Raw genomic sequence first — 18,073 nt, 5'->3', positions numbered from 1 at the left:
CCATGAGGTCACAAAGAGTCAGACATGACTGAGTGACTAACTCACTTTCTTTTCATATTCCTGAGTGAGCTGCAGACACAGTATAAGCATCCAGGCATTTGACTCCAGGTATGACTTTTCTTTTAGGTATGGAAACTGTTTCATCTTGAGTCTACTTCTTAGGTGCCCTGGGGCTTCAGATCACTCCCGTGGGCTGCCTTTAAAAAACAGCAGAAACTGCCTACCAGTCCCCATGCATTTAACTCTGGGGAAGAGGAGTTCATGTTTAGATTTATTTTTGAATCCTAAAAGAGGTTGGTGGATAGAGGGAAAGGGGTGTATTAATTTATAGTGGTGGATTAAAAATAGAGACAGTTCACTGGTACAGACATTTTGCCACTATTACCCAGACATAAGCCACCAGAGGACAAAAGAATATAATGTATCCATTATTTTTAAAATAGTTAGTGATGAAAATGGTTTTGAGATGATTATAGGTGCTAGGTTCCAAGCTCTGTACTTCACATTTTCACACATTTGATAATATCTTATTCATTTTTAAAGATGATTTCAAAAATTATAAGCTTGTGTTTTAAAAAAAAATTTTTCTTAGATGAGATACCTTATGTCTGAAAAGGATGGTAATTCATTATTGTTTACTTTTTCATTTTGTTTGGTGAGAAAGCATGAATAAAACATTAATTGTACTGGATTGATTGCCAAAATATCAAAGTCATATTTTTGGAGATGAGAGCTTCAGCTTAGATTGCTGTTTCTTCATTGATTATTCCCATGGAAAAAGTGAATTGTTGATAGATTACAATTCTGTTGTGAATAATCATTATTTTCATAGTCTTTGAAAAATGGTTCAGAGAAGTAAAGAGGGCTACAACAGCAGGGCTGTGATGTGTTACATGAAATAACTTGCCAGAGTCTTTTCTTTTTCCATGTAAATATAGTCTTGAGTTTCTAATTATTAAGATGGAAAATCTGGCTCTTGAAAGTAAGACTACAGAATCATAATAATTGACTGTGATTTCTTTTTCTTCATGTAAATGGTTTCACTTTCTTATTTATGAGAATAAAGTTTTTCTTCTTCACCCTTGGTCAGAATAATTTCCTTTGTTCTGATGCAGTTATTTTTCTTTTCAAATATTTTCCACATGTAGAATAGAACAAATTTGAATAGTGCTCCTGGAAAAAAATATTATTGTTGTTTTGTTTAGATTATGGGAGAATGAAAGATTAGACTATGAGCATTCTATACTGTAATTACATATATTAAATTATTATTTTTTGCTTTTCTCATCAAACATTTTATCTATCATTTTTTATGAACCTGTAGTAAAACAAAAGTAAGGAGTCTCCATGATTCCAACAGGGAGAAGTCTATTGCTCTAAAAATGGCAATTTCACTACAATTTTGCTTTATCACCACTAGCTGAAATTTATGGCATCCATCAATGCTTATAAAAACTTTTCCCATCCTGGTCCATATGTGGGATTAATTACAAACATATTCCTCCTTTTAAAGATGTTGTGACCAACATAGATATTGACCAAGTGATATTCATAAAGTAATTTTTCCTGAACATGTGACGATGTGTGATGTCATGAGGTTATGTGGTGCAGTTGAAGGAGAGGAGACTGAAGTGAAATGGCCCCTGCCTCTCCCCGGGGTGGCCAAGCAGTCCCCAAGGCCCCTGGTGTGGATCTGAGGCTTAGAGGTCAGGGATGATATGAGTCCTGGCCTGACAGCCAAACACAGTATCACTTGCTCACTGGGCAAGAGGAGAAGGGAAAGTCTTGTCAGTGTTTTCTGAGCAGGTGTCTGCATTTTCAGTTCTCCTTGTATCAGTTTTGAAAAGGCTCTGAGTACCTGGACCCCTAGCATCCCAGTAAATGGAAGCAGGTGAAAACAAGGATGTGTGAAGTCGTAACTGTGTGGGCAGTGCTGCACCAGGATCAGCTCTTTGTGCTCCAGAATCAAATGATTGACTGTTGGCAGGGATTGAAATGCACTCGCTGAGCTTGGGAGCTTTGATCTTCACCAAATCCACTGAGACAGCTGAAATTTCATGGAAAGGTGACAAGGATTTCCTAAACCAAATGCAAATAGATGTTTAACTTTCAACTCCAGCTCATGCCCCAAAGTCTTTGCAAATGCATGAAAGAAAACTGGTTTGTAAATCAGAAAACGTTGATTTTTCTACAGAACATTCCTATCTGAATAGGCTTAAACTTAAATTTCAGCCTCTTATAATTTTTTTAGTCATTATATCGCTGATGATTCTTATGAGATTTCAATAATAGATGTGTGTTATGTAGAGATAATGTTGTTTGGAGGCCTTTTTAGAATTTGGGAAAGACTTAACAAATGGCAAATTTAATTTTCTGTGATAAAGATTGTGGACTTTCATTCTTTTGGTAATCCAGCCAGTTATGGACTACACATTCTCTTTTTTGTTTAATTAATTGATGCAAATAAAATATTGTATAAAACAATAAACATAGAAAACATTTTCCAACATGAATATATAATATAATTAACCTATACTTACGAACATTTCATTTAAAAAATCGGTGTGTTGATTAGCATTTATGTTAGGAAAAATGTGTAGTGTTAAGAGTTACAGCCCAGATTTTGTCATGAAAATTCTGTGCTTTTGGCTCAGATATGGCCCTAGTTTTCTGATCAGAAAAGAATGTGTGGGTAAAAATTAGATGATTTCAAGGTAATTTTTAGTTAAAAGTCTATGATCTGTGACCTTTTTTGTATCCTTTCCACTGGATCCTTGTTTCATTGATGAGGTTATTACAGGTTTTGTTATTATTAATTTCCTCCCAGCGATATTATTCTCTTTGTATGTGTTGTTAGTCGCTCAGTCGTGTCTGACTCTGCAATCCAATGAACTGAAGCCTGCCAGGCTCCTCTGTCCACAGAATTCTCCAAGCAAAAATACTGGAGTGAGTTGCCATTCCTTCCTCCAGGGGATCTTCCTAACCCCGGGACTGAGTCAAGGTCTCCTTGACTGCCGACAGATACTTTACCATCTGAGCCACCAGGGAAGATTTTTATTTAGGGTTTTTTGTTTTTAAGTAAAATGATTTTATTAGATTTTTTTTTTTTTAATTTTAGCAAAGGTGTGTCCCTTAATGAACCCTTGAACCATTCATCTGCTCTTTTAAATTTTCATGCAGTGGAATCGGTGCCTGATTTCTCTTTGCATTATAATAGATATCATGTGATGTGGACGCTGCCCTGATGTAGTCTTTTCTGTCATTTAGCGCCCAGCCTTCCCCTGTAGTTTAATTTTAGGATTGGAATCTGGGATTGTCAGTTACAGAAATTTGCATTAGAAACAAATTGAGGACTGTGTCGATACTGAGAGACCAGGCTCCTTCTGCAGTGGTCAGTGGATCCCCATGAAAGCTGGGCTCCAAGCCTGGGTCTTTGTCTGCACTCTGTCTGCCTTCCTGGTAGATATCTACTGCTGTGCTGCTGGGAACGCCTGACTACACACCAGCATGTGTGCTGAGTCTTTGTGCATCAGCTAGAAGCTGGTGGGAAATGCAGACTCTCAGGCCTTGCCCCAGACCTCCTGCATCAGAGCCCACCCTCTAACAACCTCGGGTGATTCTTACACTCACTCATATTAGAGAATCTGTTCTAAAGCATCCTTGTCCTTTGATGGACCTTTTGCCAGGAGTTTCTGAATGTTTCCCCGTAAATGCACCTTTGTTACTCTCCTTAGCCAACTTTGTCTCTGGGATGTTGAACAACCAAACACGACGCTCTCATTTCATCCATCACTACTGATGATAAGCGCGTGGGGTTGTTTTCCTTTTGTTACCAAGTCCAAGCTTGCTCTGCACATCGCATGACAGGCCAATGAATTCAAGAAATGAGGCTTTGAGGCAAGGAAGAGACTTTATTTGAGGAGCCAGCAGACTAAGAAGATGACAGGCTAGCCCCTCAAAATAACCATCTATCAGGGTTTGTATGCCAGGAGCTTTTATAGATCAGAGATGGGGGGAGGTGAGGAAGCAAAGTAAAAAGGCCATTAATCTTGCAAACATCTCCCAGAATGGCAAACCTCAGGCAGAGGATGTGTTAATTTCTTCCTTCCTGACATCCACAAGCTACAGGACTCTGAACAAAGGCAGCTTTAGCTTAACAGTCAGGCAGAGGGGCAGGATTCTCTGAGGCAGGCCATTCATATGATTATAATAACCAAAGCAATGAAAAGCACATCAAAGAAAGAGTTCCAACATGGCATCAGAATTGGCTTCCTCCCTTCAACACTTTTACTATTAGACAAGGAAAAACAAACCCTCTCTGACATCATCCATGTTCCTTGCCACTGTAATGACATACTGAAAAAGAAACGCATTATTACTCATAATTTTTTGAACAAAGGTCTTGGTGAGCATTTTTCTTTAACATGTAATAGAATTTCCTCATTGATCTTATGGGTTCCAGTACTTCCCATTTCTCTGTTCCTTTTGTCTTCTTATACCTATGAGTCATCAGAGTCATCAAAATGGATTTTGACAGTTCAGATTCACAGTTCCCACCTCCAGAGTATCGCTTGGACCACAGGACCCCAGAGATGGTTACCTGTGAAAATCTTCTCCAGGGTTTCTGATGATGTGTGCATATTCTAGGGATGGGGCCTGTTGACCTGCTCTGCAGACCCCCTTTCTCTTCTTTGAGTGATGGGTATGGAGTGAGAACTAGTTATTCTGATGGATGTAGAAATGCTTTACAAACTGCCCAGGGTTCTTCACATCACTGTGGGCACTCTTTGCTTTTTCCTTATATCCAGCAATTCTTGCTAATTACTCAGTTCCATGCTTTTCCCAGCACCTCCCAGCACTTCTGTGATGGGAGATGATTTTAGGCCTTGTCATTTTATACTCCAGTTTCATGTCTGAACAAAATCCAAACTGTCTTCCATCTGACCTGCAGACAGATTTGCAAATATTTCTAATTTGTTTATTTCCCAGGCCTGACCAGTGACCTCTAACTCACATGTAGATCTTTGAGTTGAGGCTACTGATGCCACCATCCAGCTCTGTCTTAAACTAAACCCTCACATAACATCCAGGAAAGGAACCAGCAGGAGGGTTCATGGGAATATGATCAGATTTCCTGTGCTCCTTGTCTTACAGATTTCAACATGATGCTCATAGGCCATGGGGATCAAGTTGTAGGTTTTTCTCTGCCTAATATAGAATTGCTTTTCCTTTCAGTTTTCTTGAGGCATAATTCCATCCACACCAGCAATTTTGCCCCATTCCTTAACATGGAGTAATCTTGCCTTTCAAAACACAGAAACCCTTTGATCACTAAATGTACCCCCTTTGGTCTTTTACTATTCTTTTCTTGCCAAATTCAGAGTAATACTCAATGGTCAAACTCTGAGATGCTGAGCACTCAGTTTGAACATGAGTCCACAAATGTGATGACTTTGTTGATGTGGACCCCAAACATTGCTGCACTAGACAGTCCCTTGTCACCATATCATGTGGGTCTACGGACACCTTTAGGAATGAAATAGAGATGAAACTATGAGGTGATGAGAACATTGGGATTTTTCATTTTTTTTAAGTTGATGATATTCCTTCACAAATGGAATGATTTCTTTCTGTTTCAAGAAGACTTTTGTGCTGATGGACCATGACCAGGTTCATGGCTTACACAGTATCACGCCAAGTAAGAAGACAGGGACCATGCCAGCCAACATTTTTAGAATTTAACTTCATCATCTGTAACACAAGGTGACACACACAGGATACTCTATATTCTGCCTTCCTCCTATATGAGGACTCATTACACATGCACATGAGCACAGTTCTTCTGGGATTATCCAATTAGTATGTTGGTTTCATTGAAAATTTAGGAAAGACTCAAGGAATTTCTTTAGAGCCAGTTGGCTGATCAAAAGAAAGTTCACATTTTTGAAACCACAGAATGAGATGCTAACTCAGCCATTGAAAGGAATGAAATCATGTCATTTGCACTCTGTAATACAGAGTGAAGTAAGTCAGAAAGAGAAAAACAAATATTGTCTATTAACACATATATGGGGAGTCTTGAAAGATGGTACAGGTGAGACTATTTGCAAAGCAGAAATAGAAACACAGACATGGAAAATAAACATATGAACACTAAGGGAGGAAGGGAGGGGTGGGATGAATTGGGAGGTTGGGATTAACATATCTACACTATTGATACTATGTATAAAATAGCTAACTGAGACTCTACTGTAAAGCACAGGGAACTTAACTCAGTGCTCTGTGGTGACCTAAATGGGAAGGAAATCCAAATAAGAGGGGATATATGTACACATATAGCTGTTTCACTGCTGTACGGCAGAAACTAACACAACATTTTAAGCATATATACCTCAATTAAAAAAAGAGACGCTATGAGACTGTGTACTCTAATACTCTTCAGCTGCACATTTTTGTATGGCTATGACTGTATTTTGTTTCGATGATTGTATAGCCAGAAGGTAAGTTAAGAAGCCAAAACTCTAACACTGAAAAATGTTTCTAACCAATCTATGAAATCCCATCTTTTTAAACACCTGTATGAGAGTGGTAGTGGGAATAGTAAGTTACAAACAGCAATATGGTTGGGAGAAATTTTTAAAAATTAAAAAATACCGATATTCTCTCCCTTTGCCCTTTTCTGTTTTCTCCTGCCTGTTCCTCTGGCTGTTCTCAGGGTCTCAGCATTGCAGCGATGTTGGGAGCGGACCACTGGGGACTGCTGAGATAGGTGTCAGGTGTCAGGAAGAAAGGAGGACAAGGAAGTGCCTACTTCCTCCACTGGCCCTGCCCAGAAGAATTTTCCTGTCTGAGGGTTCGTTTGTGGCCTTTAGTTCCAAAAGTTGATATGCCACAGATGGGAGTCAAATTGCCAAACATGAAATCAATGGAAATCAAACCCCCTCTGGAATTATTAATATAATCTGTTCTCAACTTAGAAACCAGTGAGGACTGTGCAGGGCACAGTATGTACTTGCCCCAAATAGCCTTTTGTTTCACTGGCTGGACCCAGTACATGCCATCACTTTACATTTATAAAACAGGTCTCTTGGAAAATACAGTACTGGTTTCATAGGCATCCTTTTATGATTCCGTCTTGTACTTTTCTGAATTTTTAAGTGGATTTTCTGCAATAGTTCATCTACAGTCTGTTGTCCTTGGTCTTTTCTTTTTCTATTGCTTTCTGAAATTTTATAGTAAATTTAAATTCTCTCTTCTATTCATGAATTTAATAGTCTGCTCCACTGTTCAAATATCAGTGTGCCATCTATATTAAGGTCATCTCTAAGTTTACCTAAGAACGGTCACTCTGTTATACCCATTACTCTGTCTGACCCAAGGCCCTGCCCTCTTGTGTATTTTCCCAAATCTAGAGTGCTTTGTTCTAAATGCCGACATTTTGCTTTCAGTCAGGCAATGCTCAAACACCATCTCAACTTCTAGTAAGTATTAATGAATAAGGCCTCATGTTATCTAACCAGAGTTTCATTTTCTGAGGATCTTATCTTTAGGTACAGGAGATGTGTGCAGAATCCCAATGACTGGAAATCTCTTAAATATTTATTATGTGTGTCCATATCTGTTTTCCACATTGCTATCTCTCTTGTGCTCAACGGTGCATTTTAACACTTTCTGGGTATGGTTACTAAGTTTATATGTTTACTACAAGTATGTTTATGACATATAATCTAGCAGTGTTTTGTTCTTGCTCCTTCTTGCTGGAAATATTAGCTTGGTTTCTAAGTCTGGAGTGTGCATACAACAGAGTATATGTTTCTTTGTGTGTTTTATACCATTTTAGCTCTAAAAAATACCTATAAGCTGAAAGTCATGTGAACACATTTGATTTAAGTGCCTTTCCATGTCTGCTTTTTGAATAACATTCTCATTATTTAAACTCAATTTTGCGTTCTAGTTCATCTCTTTTCACTGATATTTGATATAAAGATTTTGATTTAGATATGAACTCAGCCATAGGGATATACACATCAGAACTGGCTTCTGAATGAGTTACTTTGTGAGGTTTTATTACATATAGTCCCCAAGACTATCGAGCCAATCCAAGGAGGGCTTAAACAGGTACCATTAAAAACAGGAATTAGGACCATAATACTAAGCCACAGAATGACATTTATCTAAAGTAATTACCTTGTGACCCAAACACATTTCAGTATTATTTGTTAATCTTGCAAGCATATGGGATCAGGGAATTAAAAATAAGAAGCAAATCAAATAAATGTGACTTTGAAAGTAAAATATATACTTGAGTTACTAGTTTATATTTTTTAAGGAAAAATTAAAAGAAATACATTTTACTAATATGAAAAGGTCATTGTTAAGCTTTAACAGAGAATGAAACTAATTTAGTATTAGCTATGAATTACCAGTTTGAATATTTTTCCATCTGTTTCAAGGTGAAACCTATGTGTGAAACCCGAATGCTCCAGTGCCAAGGGGGCCCATTTAATAGCAGGAAAATATCCCCTGTCAGGTGGACAAAGCTAGAAATTCACCTTTTGGAAAGAGTGAAGGAAAACTTAAATGGTGATCTGCCATTCCCTTGTATCTCTCTCTTCATTCCAGCTCCCCTGCACTCACACGTGGGGGAAACCATGAAAGTTGCTGCAGTTTTAGGATAAGTTTTGAACTGATACAAACCTGAGTTTGAAACACGTTTTCCCCACTAACTAGGTGGGCAATCGTGACTGTGCTATTTGAGGTCCTCAAGCATCTGTTTCCACACCTGTAATGCAGGGATGACAACCTCCTTGCCAGAAGAGGAAAGATATAAACAGGTGCTATGTAGGCACTTCTGGCTCAGAGCTTGACACGAAGTCCCATAACCTAGTTGGCTTTGAGCAGTAGCAGTGCCCATATCTGGCAGAAAGTGCCCTCTGGGTGTTAAGGAACACTAGACTTTCTGTCCCCACCCCAGTAGGCTGCAGGGCCCACCTTGAGCTTTGAGAGAAGACCAAAGTGTTGTCTTCTTCATTTAAAGGATTCTCTTATGATTTAAAAGGACTAGAAGTTTGGGATTAGCAGATGCAAACTATTATATATAGGATGGATAAGCAATGAGGTCACAAGCAGCTATATTCAATATCCTGTGATAAACCATAGTGGAGAAGAATATCAAAAAGAGTGTATCTGTATAGCTTAGTCACTTTGCTATACAGCAGAAATCAAACACAACATTGTAAATCAACTATACTTCAATAAAATTAAAAAATAAAATGAAAACTAAAAAATAAAGTTGTTAAAAAAGTACATCAAAGAAAATACCAAAATTTTGAGTAAACACTTTAGAAGAGATATGTTCAGGGACATCAGGGACAAGAGCATGTACTCAGTATTATTAATGTTAGAAACACTATAATTTAAACCACTATAGAATGTAATATGGAGCTTCCCAGGTGGTGCTAGTGGTAAAGAACCTGCCTGCCAATGCAGGAGAAGACTCCAGTTTGATGCCTGGGTCGGGAAGATCCCCTGGAGCAGAGCATGGCAACCCACTCCAGTATTCTTCCCTGGAGAATCCCATGGATGAGGAGCCTGGTAGGCTACAATCCACAGGGTCACAAAGAGTCGGAGATGATTGAAGCAACTTAGCACACACACTCAGGGAGAATGTAATAAAATATTTCACAGACCATCAGAATTAAAAAAAAAAAAAGACTATCAATAAAAAAAGAACTCAGTTTAGCCGTAGTTATGTCTTCTTCCTCATTCCTATTTATTATTTGTGCTTGTTGAGGTTTTTTTTTCCTATAGGACTGGTCTTTTTAGTAATATAACTTCTGTTTCATTTTAATTTTTTGTTTTGTATTTCATGTCTTCTTTCCAATTTCTTTAAGTTTACTTCATTCTTCTAGTTTACGGAATTGATTTTTGGCTGACTTGTTTCCAGTCTTTCTCTCTTTTAAAAGGAAATGCATTTCAAGCATAAACTTCTCTCTAATGAGCACTGTAGCTACATTCCACAAGACATTTAAAAAAATATACCATTGTTTATTTTTAGTAGGTCATTTAAGCACATTTACATTTCCTTGAATTTCTGGCATATTTGGTATTTTCCATTTATCAATGTTGTTGATTCGTCTACTCCCCTATCAAACTTTCCTGCTGTTTGTTTGATTGCCAGTGCTATCTCCATTTCTTCTATTGATGTGGAAGTTACAGCTTCTACCTCTCTATGTTGCATTTTGGGTGATTCATCATATCAACTTTTTCTTCACTCTTCCTTTTTCTTCTATGTCTAGTCTGAGGTTTGTTTGTTTTTGTTGGTTTGCGGTCAATCTTAGAGGATTCTCTGTTCTCAGTTTTTAGAGGATTCTGGGACTCTTATTTGGTACAAGAGAGAAAACAAGGTGATCAGGGTGGTGAGGGAGCTCCAGGTTGTGGTAGAGAAAACAGAGAAGTTAAAAGAAATAGAGAAAAGGAAAAAAAAAAATCCAAAGCATTTTTAATAGGAATTCTGGAAGAAGACAGTTGGAGAGGCAATATTTGAAGAGATAAACTCTGAGGGAGAACTTCCTTGGGGGCCCAGTGCTTAAGAACCCACGTGCAACGAATCGCCAATCCAGGTTCAATGTATGGTACAGGGTACTCCGGGCTGGTGCACTGGGATGACCTGGAGGGATGGGATGGGGAGGGAGGTGGAAGGGGGTTTCTGGAGGGGGAAAACATGTACACCCATGGTGGATTCATGTCAATTTATGGCAAAACAAATACAATATCATAAAGTTAAAAAATAGAAAATAAACTAATAAAAAAATAAATAAAATGGATTCCAAAGTTAAAAAAAAAAAAAAAAGAACCCACCTGCAAATGCAGGAATTCAGTTCAGTCTCTCAGTCGTGTCCACTTCTTTGCGACCCCATGGACTGCAGCACGCCAGGCCTCCCTGCCCATCACCAACTCCCGAAGCCTACCCAAACTCATGTCCATCAGGTCAGTGATGTCATCCAACCATCTCGTTCTCTGTCGTCTCCTTCTCCTCCTGCCTTCAACCTTTCCCAGCATCAGGATCTTTTCCAGTGAGTCAGTTCTTCCTATCAGGTGGCCAAAGTATTGTAGCTTCAGCTTCAGCATTAGTCCTTCCAATGAATATTCAGGACTGATTTCCATTAGGATGGACTGGTTGGATCTCCTTGCAGTCCAAGGGACTCCCAAGGTCTTCTCCAACAAATGCAAGGGACACGGATTCAATTCATGTGCCATGGAATTCTCCAGGCAAGAATACTGGAGTGGGTAGCCATTCCCATCTCAGAGGATCTTCCTGACTTGGGGGTTGAACCCATGTCTCTTGCATTGCAGGCCGATTCTTTACTGTCTGAGCCACCAGGGAAGCCCTTATTTATCTAGTCTTTAAGTGGTATTTAGTCTCTTCATATTTAATGTCATCATCAACATAGCTTGTATTTAGATCTTTTATCTTGATATATGTTTCTCTTTTTAATTTCCTGCCTTATTTTAAGTGACCAAGTAATTATTTAATTTCTATTAACTCTTTAAGTATACATTTTTGTATTATTTTGGGTGTCACTAGAAATTACAATATGCATATTTAACTTGCCACCGTTCAATTTCCAATTGTATCATCAAACTCTTTGCAAGATGTAGGCATGCCATGATTATATACGTAATTTCACTTATTCCGCTCCCACTCCTTGTGCTCCTTTGTTCCTCTGCTTTGAACGAATGTAGCCTAAATCTATATTTGTTATATATATATTACACAAACATAGAGATGTGTCTGTACACACAAATATGCACATATTAAACATGGATAAGTCTCTTATTTTTACCCACACATTGCACTTTCTATGGTTTTCTGTGTTTTTTTTTTTCTTCTTCTGTAGACTTGAACTTTTTTCTGAAATTGTATATTGTTCCCTGAAGAAGTTCTTTTAGCATTTCTTATAGTACAGATTTTCTGGCTACAAAATCTGAAGTTTCCTTTGACTGAAATTGTCTTAATCTAGCTTCCATTTTTGATGTAAACTTTGGTAAGATATAAAGTTTTATATTAACAGCTTTTTAAAAACTGTATTTTTGAAAACTGTATTTCACTCTGAGAAATTCAGTCATCACTCTTTTCATGCTTTCCTTACATATGACCTGGCTGTTTTTTTTTTTTTTTCCCGCTACTTTAAGATTTTCTTTCCAGTTTTAGTTTTTAGCTGTTTGCCTCTGATGTAATAGGTGTGACTTTAAAATTATTTTTTAAAGGCTTATCATGTCATTTGCTGAGCTTCTTGGATATGTATATTGATATATTTCATCAATTTCAAGTTTAGTAACTTGTGTCTTAAAATAATTTTTATCCTATATCTCTCTTCTCCTCTTTGGGGATTTCAATTATTTATATTTTTTGATATTATATTATACGTCTTGGGTATTTTGTTTTATTTTATTTTTTACTTTTTTATTTACTATCTATTATCTATATAGTGTCTATTGACTTGCCTTTAATTTCTCTGATTCTTTTCTCTGTCCAGTCTTTAATAAGCTCATCAATTGTATCTTCCCCTCTGACATCACATAATTCCATCATGATAGTTCCATTTCATTTTCCTTTTTACTGTTTCCGCTTATGTGGAAAGTCTTTATGTGCTTATACTTGTCATCCACATCTTCCTCTAGATCTTTCATCATAAATTCTTTAGAATACCTGAGTGATAATTCTAACATCTGAGTCATTGCCATATTTGTTTCTATGAACTGTTTCCTCTTTTAAATATAGTCCTCTTTTCTCACTTCTTTGTGTATCTTGTGATCTTTATTTTATTTTACACTGAACATTGTGATGGGATAAGGCATGTCCACCTCCTGAGAAGGACATGCCCTATGAGTTTGATGGTTTGAGACTGAGTTAATCTAATGTATAGCTGCAGTCCCTGGGCTCTGTTGTGGAGTTAGAATTTTAAGTTAGACTCAGTTCACCACTGAATTTTACACATTGTGGAGGTGGGGTTGGGACTTTGCCTTCAGAAGGCTTGGGGTCTGAGCCCCAGTCAGACTCTTTAGATCTCTTTGTGCATCACAAGGCCAGCTACAAGCTTTCCAAACTATGGCAATGCTGTTTCTGCTTTACAGCCTGCCTGCCAGCATTTTGAGTTTCTGGCGCATTCTCTTTGCTCTCTAGACCCATTCCTGGCTTTATGTACCTAGGGCATCTCTTTCTGCCTTAGGGCATGGCCCTCTCAGCCTTTGTACTTGATGAATGTCCAGGGATTTTGTAGGGATTCATCTCAGTTCTCCTGTTCTTCTTCCAGATTTCAGCATTTACTATGTTGTTAATATATTCTTGCCTTCTTAATTTCCTACCATAAATTTCCCTTTTTCTATTTATTAATTACATATTGATAAATATTCTATGTTATTAGTATTATATTTACATTTATGACATCTTCCTATATTGATATCTTAAGTGCAATTTGGCAGGGGGGAAGGAGGCATAAAAAACAAAGAAGCATGCTTGCTTTGGCAGCACATATAGTAAAATTGGAACAATACAGAGAATATTTGCACAGCTCCTGCACAAGGAGGACACACAAGTTTGTGAGGTGTTCCATATTTTTAACTGACCCACAGACATAGAAAACAAACTTATGGTTACCAAAGAGGAAAGTGAGGGAGGGATAAATTAGAAGTCTGGGGTTAACATATACACACTACTCTCTGTCAAATAGAAAACCAGCAAGTACCTACTGTATAGCATCAGAGCTATATAACTGAACTGTATTTGATATTTTGTAGTACTCTATAAGGGAACATAATCTGAAAAAGATATATATATATATATATATAATATATACACATGTATATATATTTGACTCTCTTTGCTCTACTCTTGAAACTAACATAGTATTGTAAATCAACTATACTTCAATAAAAAAAAAAAGAAAAGAAGAAGAAAATAAAGAGGAAAAATCCCCCAATTCTATCAACTTTACCTAAATAGATAATTTCTCATTTATACAAAACTTAAGTTCAGAAATGAAATTATATAGCTCTGGTTCAAGGTGAATTATCAGTAAGGGTCCACTGGAGAAACAGAACCAGTCAGAGATAGATGGATAGATGATCGAGATGGGTTTCAAGGGATTACCTCACACGATTATGCAGTTATGGCACACCTGAAATCCATAAGACAAGCCATCAGGACAGGGTGGATGCTCTGGGACAGGGCCTGATCCTGTAGTCCACAGGCAGGATTTCATCTTCAGCTGTAAGTTCTTTCATCTGACTAGATAGTGCTTACCCAGATTATCTGGGATAATCTCTTTTACTTAAAGTCAATTGGTTGTTGATGTTCATCACATCTACAAAATAACCTTCACAGCAACAGCTGTACTAGTGTTTGACTGAGTGCCTGGGTGCTACACCTAGCTCTAGATTGACACATAAAACTGGTTATCACAGCAGGTAAAGGCATATCCTGAAACTGAAGCTCCAGTACTTTGGTCACCTGATGCAAAGAGGTGACTCATTGGAAAAGACCCTGATGCTGGACAAGATTGAGGGCAGAAGAAGAAGGGGGCAACAGAGATGAGATGGTTGGAGGGCATCACTGACTCCATGGACATGAGTTTGAGCAAACTCCAGGTGATAGTGAAGGACAGGGAAGCCTGGCGTGCTGAAGTTCATGGGGTCGCAAAGGGTCGGGCACGACTTATCGACTGAACAGCAACGACAAGGGCGTATTCTACAAGGCAGTACAGTATGTAGAAAGGAGTAAACATTAAGGAAGAAAATAGATGCAAGTAAGAAGATGAAAGGGTTCCTAACTGTTAATCATCCCACAGAAATTCAGGCTGGGTGTTCTCGACAGTGCCTGGGTCTGTTATTCAAGCAACCTCTCTGTGTATCACGATGCTCCTTTCTTACAAGTCTGAGAGGAATCCTACTAAACAGGGGAAAAAACATTCAGTCTGGGTTCAGGTGTCAGCTGCTTCTGGGATTGTCTGAGAGAGCCAGCTGCCCAGCACCTGGAGACTCCCAGGCCCATGGGAAGCCCTTCTGTCGGATGAGAAGCCTCCCTCAAATGCAGCCCTTATGCCAGCAGAAAGGGGGCTGCTTCCAGCTGGGCCACTGCCCAGGTTGCCCTGAGTGATCTCCTGGGGCCTCTCTCAGATCATTCTGCTCATTGCACCCCAACAATCTGCAGGGGATACATCAAAATTTTCACAGAAGATATTTTGTCTTGGCAAGATACATTTATTTGGTCACAGTCCTTTTTTCCCCACTACCTTTCTGTATTTATGAAAGTTTTTACAATGCAAATATATTAATTTTATTTTATTTTTTTAATTTTTTAAAATTTATTTGTATTAATTTATTTATTTTAGTTGGAGGCTAATTACTTTACAATACTGTAGTGGTTTTTGCCATACATTGATATGAATCAGCCATGGGTTTACATGTGTTCCCCATCCTGAACCCCCCTCCCACTTCCCTTCCCATCCCATCCCTCTGGGTCATCCCAGTGCACCAGCCCTGAGCACTTGTCTCATGCATCGAACCTGGACTGGCGTTCTGTTTCACATATGATAATATACATGTTTCAGTGCTATTCTCTCAGATCATCCCATCCTCACCTTCTCCCACAGAGTCCAAAAGAAAAAATCAATACAATAACAGTTTTCATTTTTAAGTTTTATTTACTCTATTATTGGTGTCTAACTGCTTTACAATGTTGTGTTAGTTTCTGCTGTACAAGAAAGTGAATCAGCTAAACATGTACATATATTCAGGTTTCCCAGATGGTGCTAGTGGTAAATAACCTATCTGCCAATGCAGGAGACATGGATTTGATCCCTGGATAGGAACAATCCCCTGGAGGAGAGCATGGCAACCCACTCCAGTATTCTTTCCTGGAGAATCCCATGGACAGAGGAGCCTGGTGGGCTACAGTCCGTGGGGTCTCAAAGAGTTGGGCCTGACTGAAATGACTTAGCATTCACATACATATATCTCCTCCCTCTTGAACCTCCCTCCCACCTTCTACCCCTCCACCCCACCCCTGTAGGTCATCACAGAGCCTGGAGCTGAGCTCCCTGTGCTATATAGCAGCTTCCCACTAGCTATCTGTTTTATACATGGTAGTGTAATATATGTCAATGCTTCTCTCTCAGTTTGTCCCACCCTCTCCTTCCCTTCCTGTGGAAATTAGTTTATATTCTGTAAGGAAGAAAATAGGATTGCTAACACTGTTTTCCTTTTCCATGTCTTCACCTATAATTACCATAAGCATCTTCCTAATACAGCCTGGAGGATCTGTGTGGTGGCAATGGTCCATGAGGACAAAAAAGGATTCCCTAAAACCTGGGAGAAGCCCCCATTTTTAGGAAATGGGAGAGTTTGTACATTCAGAATGTTGATAATGGTGACTCTAAACTCATTGGCTTTTTCTCAAGTAGACCAGCCAATCTTTAAAAAGAAAATGTGAATCATATCCTGAAACACTTTGTGCCGTAATAAAATTAGCTCAGTAACTTTGCTAATATGGTCTCTCTGTTCTTATTACTTTATGAGAAAGTGTCTGGTTGGAATAAAATTTAGATAAGACATTCTGGCACATAAAGAATAATTGGAAAGGGAAAGAAGCAGGTGGTACACATACATTCTGTATCCATTGCTGAATGCTCTAGTCAAAAATGGTTTATACATGAGAAGTGGAAGAGATGACCAGACAGAAAAAAATATTAGGCGACACTACCAGGAATATGGAAGCAGAGCAGGACCTTGTGGGGCATTCAGGACAAAAGCCTCACTCCCTGCCATGTCCTCTGCTTGCCTTTTATCTGTAGAAAGGCTTTATTCAAAGGATAAGTTTAATCAGAGATATGAGAAAATGCAGAAACAAAGGAAAAGCAAACAGTACAGAATAATAATAGTTCAGTCATTAAGCCAGGTCAAGGACCTTTAGTTGCTCTTCAAGGGCTATAGATAATTTTTGGAACCATGGCCTCTGCTGCTGCTGCTGCTGCTGCTGCTGCTGCTGCTGCTGCTGCTAAGTCGCTTTAGTCGTGTCTGGCTCTGTGAGACCGCATAGACGGCAGCCCACCAGGATCCCCCGTCCCTGGGATTCTCCAGGCAAGAACATTGGAGTGATTTGCCATTTCCTTCTCCAATGCATGAAAGTGAAAAGTGAAAGTGAAGTTGCTCAGTCGTGTCCGGCTCTTTGCGACCCCATGGACTGCAGCCTACCAGGTTGCTCCATCTATGGGATTTTCCAGGCAAGAGCACTGGAGTGGGGTGCCATTGCCTTCTCCGCATGGCCTCTGAGCTGTCTTATAGATACTGAAACCCCCACCAGGTGGAGAAAATTAGCTGCGTGATGACCAGACTGTGGCCATGATACAAGTTGCCACAATTTCAAGAAATGGGAAAAAACCGACCCTGGAACTGAAGACTAACTATACTGAAAACAATCAAGGTGACACTGGTCAGACCCCCGATGACCAATTTCAAGATGACTGTGCTGTTTCTGCATGTAGCCCACCTCTTTCTGCCTATACACCCTGAAACACTCCTTGAAAAGCTCTTGCCCACTGATGGCAGAGGGAAATTGGACTTTGGACATGAGTCCACCTTCTCTCTCAGTTGCCAGCCTCCAAAATAAAGCTACTTTTCCTTTCTACCAATGCTTGCCTCTTAAGTATCAGCTTTTTGAGCCGTAAGCAACCAGACTAGAGTTCAGTAACAATACTAGATCAAGAGTTGTAGTCTTGAAGAGAAAAAATTCTCTTAGAAAGTAACCAAAAATATCCAAAAGGCTGAATTTTAATGTTTTTCAGACCAGTGTTTCTGATCATTTTCAAGTCAATTCAATTTAACAAGTATTTCCATACAAATGGTGAAATTATTTGTTCTAGTTCTCTGAAAAATACCGTTGGTAGCTTGATAGGGATTGCATTGAATCTATAGATTGCTTTGAGTAGTATACTCATTTTCACTATATTGGTTCTTCCGATCCATGCACACGGTATATTTCTCCATCTATTTGTGCCCTCTTTGATTTCTTTCA

At 38.8% G+C, this 18,073-nt stretch overlaps 1 protein-coding gene and 1 non-coding gene across 2 annotated transcripts in view; both read left to right on the top strand.

The window, feature by feature from the left end:
- Positions 1-10: 10 nt before the first annotated feature.
- DSCAM (DS cell adhesion molecule) overlaps positions 11-18,073 on the top strand; it is a 568,075-nt gene continuing 550,012 nt past the window's right edge. The window contains exon 1 of the mRNA XM_081574158.1: positions 11-108. The gene's annotated coding sequence lies outside the window, so the exon portion shown is untranslated. The remainder of the gene's footprint in view (positions 109-18,073) is intronic.
- Positions 13,520-13,622, top strand: LOC145539980 (U6 spliceosomal RNA). The gene has a single exon (XR_014078117.1). It is a non-coding gene; the product is annotated as a U6 spliceosomal RNA (small nuclear RNA).

Source organism: Giraffa tippelskirchi, chromosome 2, assembly GCF_054371585.1.
Source record: "Giraffa tippelskirchi isolate mGirTip1 chromosome 2, T2T-mGirTip1v1.2.pri, whole genome shotgun sequence".
NCBI classification, from domain to species: domain Eukaryota; kingdom Metazoa; phylum Chordata; class Mammalia; order Artiodactyla; family Giraffidae; genus Giraffa; species Giraffa tippelskirchi.
The sequence above is the reverse complement of the archived record's forward strand: the minus strand, read 5'-3'. Positions and strand labels throughout refer to the sequence as shown.